The sequence below is a fragment of the Pongo abelii genome, chromosome 15, assembly GCF_028885655.2.
Source record: "Pongo abelii isolate AG06213 chromosome 15, NHGRI_mPonAbe1-v2.0_pri, whole genome shotgun sequence".
Lineage (NCBI taxonomy): Eukaryota > Metazoa > Chordata > Mammalia > Primates > Hominidae > Pongo > Pongo abelii.
This window is the reverse complement of record NC_072000.2, coordinates 41,732,753-41,742,152: the sequence shown is the minus strand read 5'-3', so window position 1 is coordinate 41,742,152 and position 9,400 is coordinate 41,732,753. Positions and strand designations below refer to the sequence as shown.

Genomic DNA, 9,400 nt, shown 5'->3' with positions numbered 1-9,400 from the left:
TCTCAGGCATAATCACTTGGAGAGGCAAATGATATAATTTCTTTCATGCTACAATAGTAATAATGGGCTTCCTTGTGAAAATATGCTTTTGATATTCTGCTCAAATTTGGTGACTATACTCTATGTTTGTTGAATTAATAATAGGTAAATAGGACACGTATTTGATCTCTATCTAAAGTGATACTTAGTATTGTATTGCTGTTAAATTTTCAATTTTTTTTTAGGTATATCATCACCAAACTACCATTCTAAGGGGTAGAAAGCTCTTGTTGTCCAGATTTTACAGATGAGAAATTAGGCATAGTAACTGCTTACCTGATTTATGCTCTGTGTTCCTTCCACTGGGCCATTATATGAATTTTCTATCATTTTTATTCTCTATCTTGTTGATTCAACAATCTTAATGGACAGCCTTCACAACAATCCAATTTGTCCGCAAGCATTTGCCCCTATAAGAGAACTGTAATTTGCTGCTAACCCTAGTCATAAAGGTCAAGCTAGTTTTATTCAACACCACCAAGTGCTAGTGATGCAGATCCTCAACCTTCTCTGGGGTTCACAAGTCTCTTGTGTCATTGCTGGGGATGTTACACAGATGCAGGCATCTCTTACCTAGGCATTCTAGGGATGATGTGGTAGCTGCTGTCGAGAGAGATTTGCACCAGGACTGAGGAGCAAGTTGTCAGCTTCGCCCTGAGATATGGGGATTCAAATTACTCACAGGCCATAAGTCAACACCAACCATGCTGCATCCTCAGTTCTAGTCACCCAGACTTCTCTCTTTCATCATTTTTCCTCTGACTTCTAGTCTGGCAGGAGAAGCTGAGTAGGGGACATTGGCCCTTTCTATTGCCTCAGGGTATAACCTTTGAAACTCAGGAAAAGACCTCTCCTCTGCTTCCTGCCCATCTGCTCTCCTGTTTTTTACCTGCAGAAATGAGAATAGAATCATCTAGCTGCTGAAACAGAGGAAAGGACCAAAAATTAAAGAAAAAACAAGGAGAAAATTGTTAATATTTCAAAAAGCATTATTTTTCTAAACATGGCCACCTACTAGCTTTCTGAATGGTAATGTAGGACAGGTGACACCAACAAAAATAGAACTAATTGGCTGGGTGCAGTAGCTCATGCCTGTGGTCCCAGCTACTTGGGAGACCTCTAACAGGTCCTGGACATCAGATTATGTCACTGTGTACAGATTAACCACATTTTTAATGGATATGTAATTTTTCACATTACAGATACATATTGGATATAAAATATTTCATTGTATGATATACTATAGTGTATCAAATTATTTATCTGCTTGTTAATTTTTTCCAATTTTTCAACTGTACTTCAATGAGTATTCCATATGTATATATTGTAGGAGGATCTCTTGCGCCTGGAAGGCAAAGGCTGCAGCGAGCTGAGATCGTGCCACTGCATTCCAGCCTGAGTAACAGAGTGAGACTCTGTCTCAAAAAAATAAAATCAGATAGAACTAATTGATTGCCTTTTATATTTGAACATGTTAAAAGGAATTTTACAACTTTGAAGGAAAGGTTTGGGAAAGAAATAAAAATATGGGCATAGAATACAAAGCAAATGAAATATAACGTAATTCATAACTATAAAATAGTTGTATTAAGGCAGGACATATGATTATAATGTACCATGTAGCTCAGCTATGAACAATATTTACAAAGTACTACTAGTGTAAATCCTAAATATTAATTAAACCAAAGTGATGATATATATTAAGTGATAGGTTGAGGGATGTTTCTTGGAGAAGGTAGAAACAAGAAGCAACAAGAGAAAAGTTTAAACCATCTGCCGAGAAAAGCCAGGAGGTAATATGAAAATAAAAGAATCAAGAAGAATCAATATATGTATGTTATTTACAATATGTAGGTAAATAACAGGTGAAACTGCTGAAAGGTGGAATAAGGTTGCCCCAAGTGATCAGGAAAGGGGAAGCATAAGGCCAGGAACTTCTGTTATTCATAATAAGCTTTCCAGTTGTTTAAATTATGTACATTTATTCCTTAATAAAAGTTAATTTTAAAAGTATTTCAAATATAAACTAAAAAATTGGTGGAGACTGAGTTAGTGACAGTGAAAGTAAAAGTAATCTTTTACTTTCTTAAGACAAGTATAATTAAAAATCTGAGAAAAGTATAACTTGAAAGATGAAAGCCTCTGGAATACCACTCAGAGCCAGTGTAGATAATTTAATGTATATTTCCTTCAAAATTTCTGTGTTTACCAAAAAATGCAATCAATCATACTACAGGAACTATTTTGCAACTTGCACTTGTTTTTCCTCTAACAGGTCCTGGACATCAGTTTATGTCACTATGTACAGGTTAACCACATTTTTAATGGATATGTAATTTTTCACATTACAGATACATACTGGATATAAAATATTTCATTGTATGATATACCATAGTGTATCAAATTATTTGTTTAAGTTTTTCCAATTTTTCAACTGTACTTCAATAAGTATTCCATATGTATATATTTGTGCAATTCTAAGAATGCTTCAGAAGTATACATTCTTAAAGTGCAAGTAGTAGCTCAAAAGGCATAAGCACTTTATATTTTAGTGGAAATTGCTAAATAGTCTTTCAAAGACCTTCTGGTTGGCAGTAGTCTCGCCAACATTGGATATAAGTGCCCAATCTCCTTATGCTGTTAATTTTTATTGGGACATAAAAATTGTGTGTTTACACACAATTGAAAATGATGTGTTTACAAAGAATTTTCATATATGCCATGGACCGAATTGTATTTCTCCAAAATTCATATGTTGACTCCCTAACCCCAATGAAGATAGAGTCTATGAGGAGGTGATAAAGGTCAAATGAGGTCATAAAGCTGGGGCCCAAATCTGATAACAATGGTGCCTTTATAAGAAAAAGCGAGACATCAGAGTTCCTATCTCCACTGTGAGAGGACACAGAGAAGATGGCTGTCTCCAAGCAAGGAAGAGAGCCCTCACCAGAGACTAACTATGCCAGGTCTTGATCTGGGACATCCAGAATTGTGAGCAGAAATTTTTCTGTGTTTAAGCCATGCAGTCTGTGGTATTTTTATTACAACAGCCTAAGCAGACTAATACACACATCATTTCATTCAAAATTCCTGTCCATGCAAAGGGGTACCACCATTCCTAATTTACAGGTGAGGAAATGGCATTAAGAACGTGCTCACATCACATGGTTTTGAAGAGGTGATGCAAGGAGTAGAAGGCAGATTTTTGACTTGCAGTCAGGTGTTCCTTTTTACTATGAAAGAGTAGTCTTGTTCATTACAATTCCAGCTCACTTATTAGCTCCTACTATGGGAAATCTATTGAAATCACAAAATGCTTGAGTTGTAAAAGTCTTTGGAGGTTATCTAGTCTAGCAAAGAAAATGAGGCCCTGAAAGATCAAGTAATTGGTCCAAGATGACACAGCTAGTTAATGGAAAAACTAGGATTGATATTCAATTTGACTTGAGTCTAGTGTTCTTGGATTTTTTTTTTCTTTTTTTGAGACAGAGTCTTGTTTTGTTGCCCAGGCTGGAGTGCAGTGGCATGATCTTGGCTCACTGCAACCTCCATCTCCTGGGTTCAAGTGATTCTCCTGCCTCAGTCTCCCAAGTAGCTGGGATTACAAGCATGCACCACTATGTCCAGCTAATTTTTGTATTTTTAGTAGAGACGGGGTTTCACCCTGTTGGCCAGGCTGGTCTTGAACTTCTGACTTCAGGTGATCCACCTGCCTCGGCCTCCCAAAGTGCTTGGATTACAGGCATGAGCCACCACGCCCAGCCCTTTAATTTTGACACAATCATATTTCAAAGTTTAATTTTAATGTATAAATCATTCCTTCGTAAGTATTTCCAAACACTACTATAATTCTATAAATATGGTTATTTTTCAGGTCACAAACTTTATCTCATAAAATAGAAGTTGCCCTTTAAAATTCCAATCAGATTTATATTCTGATGTCCTTTGGTAAAGTGATGTAGCACATAATGGCCAGTGTTTGTTTCAGTCTTTTTTTTGAGCATGATTGAGCCTATTTCTTTTATATATGACTCTATTACAGGACTTAGTTCATTCAGGGGCTGAAGGCTTCCACATCTCTCGTTTCCATGCTAATTAAAATGTTAGTTTCTTCTTCAGTCTTTGGATATGTGCAACAGGAGATTAGAGTTTGTCTGCTTCCTTTATATCAGCAAAATGGATCACACTGCTGCCAGGAGAGTCCCATTGGTGTCATAAATCGTAGAAACACTATACACTTTCTGAGAATGAAGGCTGATAGTTGGAGAGCAGTAAAGTAATTTTTGCTGACAGTTACCCCCACCAGGACAAAGTAAGAGAGTTCTGGGATCAAGCCACAGATTATTCTCAACATTAGCAAAGTGAGATGCTTTTTGAAAATAATTACTTTCCCTCTACAAAGTGGTATAGATATTTTTATCATTCTATTTTTTTCAAAATTAGTTTTGGCATTTAGTTTCCCAGAATATAAGACTTAAATTGAAAATGGCAGAAAAGTCATTCAAAACCCTTTTCTACCTCCCTTAAATGCAACACATTCAGTAGCTTGGTGATTTCAAATATATTTTTTCCAAATAACAAACGAAATTAAACTCAATAAGTTATGTATTAAATACACCATGTAGATTCATTATTTTTTTAAAACTGCCTATACGGTAGAATATCTAATACACAACTGTGGTTATTAGCAGAGGAACTGAAAGATAACACTGATTCACTGAATGTTTCCAAGACTCAGGTTAACCTATAACTAGAAACAGCTTGAAGACATCTGACTCATGTTGTTTCTAGTGTCCAGAGTAATGGAGCTTTTAAAAATCACTTCACAATACCACAAGTATTTACTCAATCCGTATGAGTTGTACTTATCTTTTAATGAAAGAGTCAAAACACAGTTATAGTAATTCCCAGTAACACCACCCACAGAGAGCTGATTATCAAACTATCTTATTATTCAAAATGAAAATTTTCTCTCCATTCAGAAGAGAATACAACAAAAGAATAAAGGGAGCAGGAAGCAGGATACTGGAGAAAAGAGAGAAACAGTGAGCCTTTCTGCACATCAGAATCACTCAGGGAAGATTTTGCAAAACACAGGTATCCACGCTTCCCCTAGATATTTTCATTCACCTGGTCTGGGTTGGGGACAGGCGTAATTCTCATGCTTAACCTAGATTGAAAACCGCTGTAAGAGAATCAACAGGTACACATGAGGATATATGAGGTATCTCAGTGGACTCAGGAGCACTGCAGAGAATGGACACTTTTGTTATTGAAAGGTTGGCATTCTAGGTATGTGCTCTACTACCCCCAAAGGTGGATGCTCTTGGAGTCTTGCCAGGGAAACAATGGTCAATGCCACCTGCTTGTTCTGTGTGCTTGAGCAAAGTACTCAATATTTGATGTTTCAATTCTTCATTTGGAGAATGGGAATGACAGTACTATCTCATGATCATTAGGATAAAATGCAGTAATCCACATGAAAGGCTTAGCTCAGCACCTGGCATGTGGTAAGTGTTCAGTACATGTTATCTGACCACTTAGTTGGGAGAAAATCATCAGAGCCTTTTTTTTTTTTTTTTTTGCCTTTTAACCATGTACTAACTGATGTATTTATACACACACACACAGCTCAAGCGAAATGTGCTAAACATTTCTGCTTACAAAGTAAACAGAAGTGGTCATCTGGTAATGGAGCCCTCATCATTATTGCACCCAGATTACAACAGGATACCTCACCCAGACAATGCCTACCTGCCAGGTGACGGGGCTTGGATAGTTCTGTAACAGGTATCTGAATTACAAGAAAAGAAGCTGGAGCAAGTGTGTGTGTGTGTGTATGTGTGTGTGTGTTTCGGGGGGTGTGTGTGTATGTGTGTTGCGGTGGGGGGTATTGTTGTAGTTGCTACTGTTTCAATTGAAGAAATTTTTTAAAAAATCTATAGGTTGAAAGGAAAGGACAAAAAAGAGGGAGAGGTAACTCTGCAGGTGAGGGAGAGGTGTCTAATGGAGCAAGAACCTTGAAGACCCCATGTAATAGGATCAGCCTCAGATGGAGCAGAGAAAGCTTCTCCTCTGAGGTGGAAGGAAAGGGCTTTAGGAAGCTGTGAAAGCAGACAAATGTGTTGGCATGGCAGGACAATGGGCAAGTTCTCCCTAGTTGGTCCTTATTTTCTCCAATAAATAAGAGCTGAGGTCACCTGCAGAGGTTAAAGAGAGAGGAGGAAAGGAAAGGAGATAGAGGCAAGTGGCCAGGGTTTTAAATAGCTGTTGGGAAGGTCTCAAGAGCTCCAAAGTACCTCCGACTGTAATAAGTCATTTAGATGGTATTCCTGATGTGTTTTCTTGGCAGATTCTTGAAAATTTGCAGCCAATTGGAGATAATTAGTTTTCCAAATAGATCCCACTCTGGGAGAACCAATATTGCATTCTTTTAATGCAGGCTTTTATAAATAGCAATAAAACATTCTGCCATCTAAGCATAAAGAAGAGACCCATATAAAGTCCTCCCTTCATTGAAAACAGAGATGTTACCTTTTAAAACTACGCTGCAAATATACTTCCCTCCAATATATTGTAATTTCCTACTAAATAACTATTTTTTTTTTTGGTGGAGAGATCAGAAGTTAAAAACTGTTGTTTTTACCAAAAAGATTTTTATTTCTATTTCTATACAATTAACTTTAGTGTTTTTAGGAAGGGGGAGGTGAGGACCTAAGAGTTTTTTTTTAAGGAAAATAAAACTGAAAATGCAAAAATAGAAAATTCAAAAATGTAAATATATATGCCAAAAGCCAACCACCTTTCCTATTTTTCTGACTTAACCCTTAGCCAAATTGTATTTCATGTGATTTGAGCTAATGAATAAAAAGGTCAAAGAGCTACAGAAAGATAATAAAAAGAAACATGCAAACAATTGGGAGAGATGAGGAAAGCATTAGAACAAACCACTTTGCCCACAAAATTTATGCTGAAGGCCATATGCAGGCCAGAACTTGAAATATAGTTGAAAGCTTAAAAGGTACAGTGATAAGAAAACATAGCAGAAGCCATGAAACAGTTCTTCAGGGGTCTAATCACCCCTGAAGTTCCTGAGAGGATTAGAGCTTTAACAAATACAGCACTGCTTTAGAGAAAGTCAGAAGCAAAATGAAAGCACTTGCCTTCAAAAAGGAATCAAAGAACCACTTGATCTCCAAAAACAAAAAAGACTTATAATGTGGAAAGAATAGTAAATTTTTAATTAATCAGTACTTGGAGTCTCTCTAATACTTGCTGTTGCGTTTGTCATTATACAATTCTTTTTTTTTTTTTTTTTTTTTTTTTAAGACAGGGTCTCACTCTGTTGCCTAGGCTGGAGTACAGTGGAGGAATCACGGCTCACTGCAGTCTCAAACTCCTGGGCTCAACCAATCCTCCCACCTCAGCCTCCTGAGTAGCTGGGACTACAGGCATGCACTACCATGCCCACCTAATTTTTACATTTTTATAAAGATGGGGCTCTCACTATGTTGCCTAGGCTGGTCTCGAACTCCTGGACTCAAGCAATCCTCCCACCTCTTCCGCCTCATGATGTGCTGGGATTATCTGGCCCAATTCATTTCATTAAAACAATTTATATAATGTGAGCCAAGACCATGAAAATATGCATAAAGTACATATATACATAGGTCTAGGAGATACCAGTTTCTTCTCTCTTTTTTTCGTGTTGTTTCTATAGTAGATCGTATTATAGTTCAAAATATAGGCTGCCACTTCCTGTGGGAAGATTGTACTTTCTCACCGCTTTGATGTCAGTTTTGGCCATGTGACCTGCTCTGTGCAAGAAAATGTGAACAGGAGTGATATGGGTTTGTGCAGAAAGAATTAGCATAAAAGGTCTGAGTCTGCTTGGCTTAGAGAGACCTGTGTGCAAGATTGGCCCTCAGCTGGAATTGGGGAGCTTGAATTTCAGGAAGGGTCTCACATTGCCTGAAAAGGATGGTTCACAGCACCTAAACTGTTTGTACAAACAATAAGGCTTATGCTGAACCCATGATCCCTTTCTGGGAGTCCAGAATTTGGGTACATGTGGGGCAGAGGATGCCTATTGTGATCATCCCCCAGTAAAAACTCTAGCATTGAGTCTGTCTTGTGAACTTCCCCAGTAGATGACATTTCACACATTGTTACAATTTAGCACTGGAGGAATGAAGCACATCCTGTGTAACTGCACTGGATAAGGGCTCGGAATCTTGTACCTGTTTTCCTCCAAAAAACTCTGTCCCATGTACCTTTTCCTTTGCTTATTCTACTTTGTATCATTTTGCTGTAATAAATCATCACTATACAGCAATGTGCTCTGAGTCTTTCTAGCAAATCACGAAGGCTTCCCTTTCAGGAAGTCCTTCAAGACTCTTTCTCTTTGGTATGACAGGTGTCACTACTCTCGCTACAGGCTACTCTGCCTTCTGGGTCTCAGAGTGAAGATGACATGACGGAGCCATAGCCAACTTGGAGTGGTCTAACATAAACAAAAAATAAAGCTCACAAGTTGTAAGCCCCTACGATTTTGGAGTTTCTATTACCACAGCAAAACCTAGCTTTTCCTGTCTGACACATAATTCTGGTGATACATTAACACAGTTCTTTTGTGCTCCCAAAGCCTTTTCTCACATTATTTACTTTGACCTTCCCAAAACTTTATGAAGTATGGAAACCAGATGATATTTTTATGCTAGAGACTACATGGACCTTTGTTTCATTCTCTAATAGCATGTGACATTAAATAAATAAATCCCTACTCAATCCCTATTCCATGGAGGCATGGTTCTATGGAGTTGTCCATATAAGAAGCAGACAAATAGCAAATGAGTCACTGCAATTTGGAGCTTTCAAATTCAAACCACAACTTTTTATTGTGGTTCCTATTAGTAATGACTGGTTTGAGGTTTTGGTTGTTTTTTTTTTTTTTTTCCCTGTCCACAGCACCTCAATAGATATAAATGTCTTTCCAGACCTCTGGTTGTCCATGAGTTTACAAACCTGCTCTGGTTGACAATAGTTTCTTTGAGGTGATCTCCTAGGACTACCAAATTAGATGTGATTTATGCCACATAACCTATATTTTAAATCATACTGAAATAAACATTGCCTTCAAATTTAGTGAAACTCAGTGGATTAATTCTTTATGACTATTAAACAAATCACTCCAAAATTGATTGGCTTAGAACAACAATAAGCACTTATAATCTCATGGAATTTCAGTGGGTTGAGAATTTGTGAACCTTAGCTGAGTGACAAAGGACTCTGGCTCAGGACTTGTCCTCAGCTTGCAGTGAAGATCCCAGTGGCCAAGGCTGCAGTCATCTCCAGGCTTGAC

At 37.6% G+C, this 9,400-nt stretch overlaps 1 long non-coding RNA gene across 1 annotated transcript; it reads left to right on the top strand.

Moving 5' to 3' along the window:
• The first annotated feature begins 2,855 nt into the window (after window positions 1–2,855).
• LOC129049966 (uncharacterized) lies at window positions 2,856–8,766 on the top strand. Its single transcript, XR_008513440.2, has 4 exons — window positions 2,856–3,030; window positions 5,022–5,136; window positions 5,671–5,829; window positions 8,456–8,766. It is a non-coding gene; the product is annotated as an uncharacterized LOC129049966 (long non-coding RNA).
• The last annotated feature ends 634 nt before the right edge of the window (window positions 8,767–9,400 follow it).